Raw genomic sequence first — 8,070 nt, 5'->3', positions numbered from 1 at the left:
TTGTTAAAAGTTAGATAGCATGTGATAAGTAACTCAGTTATTTATCTCTACTTAAGAGCAATGAAAACATGTGCACATGAAAACAAATGCATCAAGGTCCATAGTAGTTTTACTAATAATAACTGATAACTAGAAATAGTGTAAATGTTCAACAAGGTGATGAGGTCAACCAATTGATATATATTCATAAAAGAGAATGCTCTCAGGAAAAGAAAAAGAATAAGCTATCAATATACATGTATATAATAACAAAAGGAACTCTCAATATAATTTCCTGAATAAAAAGATTCAGGTAAGAAATCTGAATAAATTACTCTACATAATTATAAAAACATAAATTAATTCACTTGGAGAAAATAGACAAATTATTACATAGGAAGTCAAAAGGAGGAATAAGAAGAAAAGGCTAACCTAGAGCATGGAATAACTTTGTGGAGCTCTATCAATTTGTTTCCATGGGATATTCTTTATGGATAGGATTAAATAATGAATCAGAAAGGCTAATTACATGAAAAGAACTTAATATTTGCATTTGACAAGAAAATAGGGCATGACAGTCCATTGGGGAACATATGAGAACACTTAGTTTGATTAGGAGGAAGAAAGGAGAAAGGAGCTTAGGCCAGGAACTTCACTGGAGTTTCTCTAGGAAAGAAAAACTATAACAGGAGAAAAACTTTGGATTGGATAGTTCAACGAAGTCTGGTGAAATTCGAACATAAGGGCTATTTCTATTTACATCATATCTTGTTCTGGGTTAATCAAGCAGGGAGAAAAACTGACTTGGCTTATGAGAGCTAGATAAGATATGGTTCAGGGACCAGAGAGATAGTGCAGTGGTAGGGTCCTTGCCTTGCATGCAGCTAACTCATGTTCAAACCCCACCATCCCATATGGTCCCTTGAGCACTATAAAGATGGCACGTTCTTGGGGCTCCGACCCCAAGAATGTAAGATTTTATGAACTGGGCCTGAGATATGGCACAGCGGTTGGGGTTTTCTTGCATGTAGCAAACATGGGACTGACCCAGGTTTGATTCCCAGCATCCCATATGATCCCTGAGCTTGCCAGGAGCGATTTCTGAGCTCATAACTAGGAGTAACCCCTGAGTGCCTTTGAGTGTGGCCCAAAAACTAAAAAAAAAGAAAAGATTTTAAGAACTTTGCCCCCACCCTGCAATCCCAATGTACAGCCTTGGTAAATTCACTTCATACAGACAAATTCTAACAAGTAATTATTAAGAAGAAATGCAAACAGTAGTACACATACAATATGTTTTAGAACATACAGTAACACTACATTCTTGTTTGGGGAAAGGTTCATATCCAGCTGCACTTAAAGGACTGGAGTCTGGAGATGGTCACTGGGCCAGCTATACATGGTGCCCAACATTAGATATTCCTTACGGTCACCTGAATAATTTAAAAACATATGTAAGAATAATGAGAATAAAGGCCTGAGTAATGGTTCCACTGAAGAAGAAGAAGAAGAAGAAGAAGAAGAAGAAGAAGAAGAAGAAGAAGAAGAAGAAGAAGAAGAAGAAGAAGAAGAAGAAGAAGAAGAAGAAGAAGAAGAAGAAGAAGAAAAGAAGAAGAAGAAAGATAAATACAATTAAGGAGGGTACCAGATATTTCAACTCCACCAGTTCTTCATTTTTTTATTTAAAAGTTGGAAGTCTATGACTAATTCAGTAGAGTTTGATGGTTAAGTAGCCACATCTTGTCTTGTTTGAGCTTATATTTGCACATTAAATGCCAGTTAAAGTACTATACAGAAGTAGAGGGTAAATAAAAGTACTGTTCATTAAGAGAACGATGCAAGAAAGGATAAAATGCTAATTGACTATAAGTCACTATTGGAGAGACTGTCACATTCTTGCTAAAAAGTCATTTTTTGATGATAACTCTAAGGATTTTTGTTGTTGTTGTTTGTTTTGTTTTTGTTTTGAGACCACACCAGGAAGAACTCAGGGGTTACTCTTGGCTCTGTGCTCAAAAATCGCTCCTGGCAGGCACGGGGTTTCATATGGGATGGCAGGGACCTGGGTCTGTCCCAGGTAGGCCACGTGTAAAACAAATACCCTATGCTATGCTATTACTCCAACCCCTAAAGTTTTTTTTTATTAATATTATATTAAAGAAATAATGATTTACATCTTCAGCACCATGTCCAATTTTTCAATGATTTGAATTTACTAATGTTTTCTTTGATTGATTTTTGGGCCACAACTGGCCATGCTCAGGGATTACTCCTAGCTTTGCACTCAGGAATCACTCCTAATGGGTTCGGGAGATCGTATAAGATGTCTAAAATCAAACCAAGGGCTGCTGTGTGTAAAACAAGTGCATAAACTCTTTGTTTCAGCTCCAATTATTTCAACATTATTTTGAGAGCTACAGACATATTGTTTACTTGTTAAGAGATCTTGCTACTGACTGTATATCCAATATGTAAAGTTTCAGCAAGATCCATTACCTCTGAGTGCATGTTGTTAAATGAATTAGGAATATCAGATTTGTTAGCCAGAGTTGTCATGAAAGGGCATGTATATGAGCAGATCAACTGATTTCATGCAAGAAATTCCATTAAAATAAGCTTCAACAACAATATAGCTCCTGACCTTTTTGCTCTCTATTCCAAGTAAGGCTTCCCCCTTACTTGAATCTCATCCAGAATGTGAAGTAGAGCTTCTTTTCTACTAGTGAGATCAGCAGTATGCACACCTATTCTGCATCATATTAACCCACACTCAGCTTCTGAATCACATGACCATATTAGTGGATGCAAAACAGATCTTCTCAATAAATTACACATTGCTCACAGTTACTCATCTTATAATTTGGTGAAGCCAGGCAGAAAATAAAGAATGCAAGCCCAGTATAATCCCTCAGCATCAAGGGTCTTAACAAAAAATTCACCCCCCAACACAATAAGAGTGCTTGAAAACTGGTGAAGAAAACACATAGAAGCCCACCAAGCTCAGTGAGTGAAAACAATATCATTGAGGACATAAAAAACACCAGTAAATAATCATGCAACCATGGTGATGTTCAACAAGTTCAAAACATTACAGCAAAGTACAAGGAAATATGAGTCAAAAAAAGAAACTACTATAATTAGAAATGGAAGAACTGCAGAATATGGAAGAACTGAAAAAATGGAGAATATGGTAGATAATATACAAAAGTCAAAGAAACTCTGAATAGCAGAATAATAATAATTGAGCAAAAGATCAAGGAGTTTCAAGATCAGGATAAAATCACTTTAGGAAACAGCAGAAGGTGAAAATAGTCTGAAAAGAAAAGAACATACCAGATAACTGTGGAATGAATTCAAGGGAACAATATGAGAATCAGCAGGGGTAGGAGAATGTAGATTCATTGGAATTCCTGAAGACATATAGGTAATCACAGTGCTTTATAAAGAAATTATATTAAAAAACAATAGTTAAAAAATCATCGATAAGAATTTCCCAGTTACGAATTACAGGCACGACGACAATAGGCCTGAAGTGTTTCAACTAAAATAGACTCAATTAGGAAAACTCCAAAACTTAGTACTTAAAATGACAAAAGCCAAAGATAGAGAAAGAATACAGAAAGCAGTAAGATCAAAAAATGAACTTAAATACATAAAAAAAAAGTCCCTAAAGTGTATTGCAGATCTAGCAAACGAAAGTCTGTGAATCAAAAATGATAAAATGAGGGACCAGAGAGATAGCATGGAGGTAGGGCATCTGCCTTGCATGCAGAAGATCAGTGTTTCGAATCCTGGCATCCCATATTGTCACCCAAGCCTGCCAGGAGGAATTTCTGAGCATAGAGCCAGGAGTAACCCCTGAGCGCTGCCTGATGTGACCCAAAAACAAACAAAAAAAGTAATAATAATAATATCAAGATAAATTATAATTCAGATTTTTGACTTTGCAGTGTTGACTTTATTATTATTCTTTTTTTTTTTACAAACTTGTACTTGATTTTGACAAAATCATCAATGACAAAATAGTTCATGATTGAGTTTCAGTCTTACAATGTACAATATCTTTTACCAAAGAACATTTCCTACCACCAATAATTCAAATTTGAAGGAACAGTGCAGAGTTTCATGGAGAAGAAACAGCTTAGGGAATTCATAGCCTAGAAACCAGTTTTGCAAAAAGCATTAAAAGAACTTCTCTAGGCGCCGGAGCAGTGGCACTAGAGATAGGGTGTCTCCCTTGCAAGCGCTAGCCTAGGACAGACACAGGTTCAATCTCCTGTTGTCCCATATGGTCTCCCCAAGCCAGGAGTGATTTCTGAGTGCATAGCCAGAAGTAATCCCTGAGCATCAATGGATGTGGCCCAAAACAAACAAACAAAAAAAAAAAAAACCAAAGAAAAACAATAAAAGATCTTCTCTAAAGGACAGTTTAAATTTCTCAAAATGTGGTATTAAGTATGACACTCAAACTCACTAACTCTACTTGATTAAGAAAGTTATGTTTTTTTTTTGTTTTTTTTTGGTTTTTTCGGCCACACCCGGCGGTGCTCAGGGGTTACTCCTGGCTGTCTGCTCAGAAATAGCTCCTGGCAGGCATGGGGGACCATATGGGACACCGGGATTCGAACCAACCACCTTTGGTCCTGGATCGGCTGCTTGCAAGGCAAACGCCTCTGTGCTATCTCTCCGGGCCCAAGAAAGTTATGTTTAATCCTAACTTTCAAAGTGATCTTATACATTTTTAATATTTAATTAACATATTTATATAGTTAATATAGTCAGCAATTAATCATCACAGAGTGACTCTTATTGGCTTATTTTTGACAATTCCTTAGCTTGTTAGAATAAATAAGATGAAATTAATTTGTTATATGCCTGCCAATTGGCAGGCTGGTGAGTAGGAAGTAACCTGGGGATATTGGTGAAGGGAAGGAGACATGAGTGGTGGTACTGAAGTAGGAATATTTGCATGTCTGAAGATCTCTATTATGAATAACTGTAAATTATGGTGTCTTAGTAAAACAAAAGAAGAAAAATGAACTCACACACAATACAGCTTCAATAGTAGAGAAAATAAAAAAATTAATAAAAAGATAAAGAGCTTCTCTAAGCATTATTGTAGCTTTGCCTTGTCTGAATATTTAGGGATAATCTCTTATGATAGTTACTGAAGTTAACAAGATCAGTATACATGTTCCTCTTTTAATATGTCATATCTCTACTCAGCAGCCCTGTTATCTCCCAAAGAACTAGAATAATATAATTCCCTAGTTGACCATTTTCTTGTGTTGAATGACTATAGTACAGATATGATGAAATTTCAGAATATCTTCAATCAATCCCAACTCTAAAGTCAGTTCTACGATACTGAAAGAAAAAAACTATTAATGAGGGGCCAAAGAGATAGCATGGAGATAGGGCATTTGCCTTGTATGCAGAAGGATGGTAGTTTGAATTCCGGCATCCCGTATGGTCCCAGGAGCCTGCCAGGAGCGATTTCTGAGTATAGAGCCAGGAGTAACCCCTGAGCTCTGCGGGTATGACCCAAAAACCGAAAGAAAAAAAAAAACACAACTATTAATGAAAGAGGACTTGCTTTAACTTCTGCATTATCTTATTTGTGTATTTTCTTTTGAGGCCTCACCCCTGACAACACTCAGGTGTTTGTTCCCCATGGCTCTGCTCTCAGGGATTACTCCTGATACAGCGCAGGAGACCTATAAAATGCTGGGGATAGGACCTGGCACAGTGTATGCTAGACAAGTTTTCAACCTATCATTCCAGCCCTGCTTCTGCATTATTTTTAGCATGGTTCTTCTTTGTTTTCTGTTTGCTTTGGCTAACTATGAGAAATATAACCTCCTTGTTGGCTTTGTAGTAGTTATACCTAAAATGATAGAACCAAAGAAACATTTCATTTAGAGATTCTGAAAGCAGTGGATTTCACAGTCTGAAAACAGACAAAACAGTGACTTCAATGCCAGTGTATATAGCTATGCTTGCATGTGGTATATTCTTGTATAATAGCACTTAGCAGAGATTTCTTCTTTAGGCCCAGAATTATAACTCAGTGTTCAGAGAGGGGATGATCCATAGTTCAGAGAAAGAGTAGATTGTTCTAATGCAGTCATCCTGTTTTGAATTCTCACCGTGGAGCTGTTGTTACCATACTATGAAACTGATTCCTGTGTTACCATTACTCTGCCACCAAGTATATAAAGTTTATTTATGTTAGAAAATATTTCCTCTAGTGCTGCGGACATGTTGCATCCCCAGGCAAAACCTTAGTGGATCAGATAAACTCTCACTGGGAATAAGCGGAAACACGAAGCGGACGAATATGAAATATGAAATAATGATACCACACGCAGTATGTGTGGGGTCGACACATCTCTGGAAAGAGTGCGACAAATTTTAATCTTAGGCAAGGGAGTATATAAAGGGAGAAAGAGGCAGTGGTAACATGAAAAGAATGCAATGTACATTGTTTGATTTAAGAACAAATCACATAGCTTAGGGTGTTTAGTAACCTTAGAATAGAATTGGTTTTAGTTAGGAGTTAGAGGATAAAAGGAAGACTGAATTCTTACATATCAAAGAAGTTTTCTGGCCCTAGGTGTCATTACTGATGTAAATTAAAGGATAGCAGGAATCCTGGTTTACCCCTGATAACAAATAGTCTTAACCTGAGGGAAATAGTATTCTAGCTAGGGGCTAAGACCCACTTCCTATGATCTGGTAATAGAAAGAGAATAACACTAAAGAAAGAGATACAATATTTATACCTAATGAAATAATCTAATTCTACACTGACCAAATTGTTTGCAAGCAGATATTCAAAGTGACAGGGAGAGTTTCCAAGACAGAAATCATTCTGCTTTGAAGCTCAAAAGCATGGAGAGAAGACCATTGTCTTGAAGATGTTATGTTTTGACTTGGCCTTCAGAAGTGAAAAGGCTAACAGAAAGAGAGCTGGCTGAACTTTAAATTGCAAATATGCTAAGCCAGCAGAGAACTTTTAACAGCTTTCTTTGGTACTGAAATTCCTTTAATGACTGCAAGATAGCTAAGGCCGAATTTCTGTAGTGGCAAAAGAGACAAAATTCAAATAAATAATAGTAAAGAAAAAATGTAATGTCACAGCCGTGTTAGAATTATAGCCAATAATCCACGCAAAGGGTCAATAATTGACTTCTCTGAAAGGGCCTTTTGGTAGATAATTCTTGAGAGGAAAATTAGATATTGCACCAGGAAGGCAAAAGCCACGTCTGGTGAGTGTTTCTTTATGTGGGGTGTAACACTCTAGAATTAAAATTGTCCCCAAAGTTGGTCTAGTAACATTGTTTCACTATACCTTAGTGGTTTTTGAAAGCCTATTTCTAAATAGTTTACTCTAACATAATTAGGTTGTATGCAGCATGGAAATAAAACTCAAACAAACGTTTTATCTAATGGAGAATAGGCAGACCTAGCCAAATGCTTCTATGTTGCTTGTTATCCTGCAAATCATCAACACGATTATTTTCAAATATTTTGGTTTCTTTCTCTTTTCCTTCCTTCCTTCCTTCCTTCCTTCCTTCCTTCCTTCCTTCCTTCCTTCCTTCCTTCCTTCCTTCCTTCCTTCCTTCCTTCGTTCCTTCGTTCCTTCCTTCCTTCCCTCTTCCTTCCTTCCCTCTTCTTTCTTTCTTTCTTTCTTTCTTTCTTTCTTTCTTTCTTTCTTTCTTTCTTTCTTTCTTTCTTTCTTTCTTTCTTTCTTTCTTTCTTTCTTTCTTTCTTTCTTTCTTTCATTTCTTTCTTTCTTTTGTTCTTTCTTTTCCTTTCTTTCTTTCTTTCTTCTTTCTTTCTTTCTCCTTTCTTTCTTTTTTCTTTATTTTTCTTTATTTTCTTTCTTCCTTTCTTCATTCCTCCTTTCTTCTTTCCCCTCTCCTTTCTTCCTGCCTCCCTCCCTTTCTTTCTTTTTTCTTTCTTCTTTCCTCCCTCTTCCTCCTTTCTTCTTTCTTTCTTTTTTCTTCCTTCCTCTCTCCCTCTCTCTCTCCCTCCTCCCTCCTTCCCTCCCTTCCTTTCTACCTCCCTCTCTCCCTCTCTCCCTTT

Source organism: Suncus etruscus, chromosome 4 (assembly GCF_024139225.1).
Source record: "Suncus etruscus isolate mSunEtr1 chromosome 4, mSunEtr1.pri.cur, whole genome shotgun sequence".
Lineage (NCBI taxonomy): Eukaryota > Metazoa > Chordata > Mammalia > Eulipotyphla > Soricidae > Suncus > Suncus etruscus.
Note: the sequence above shows the minus strand (reverse complement) of the source record.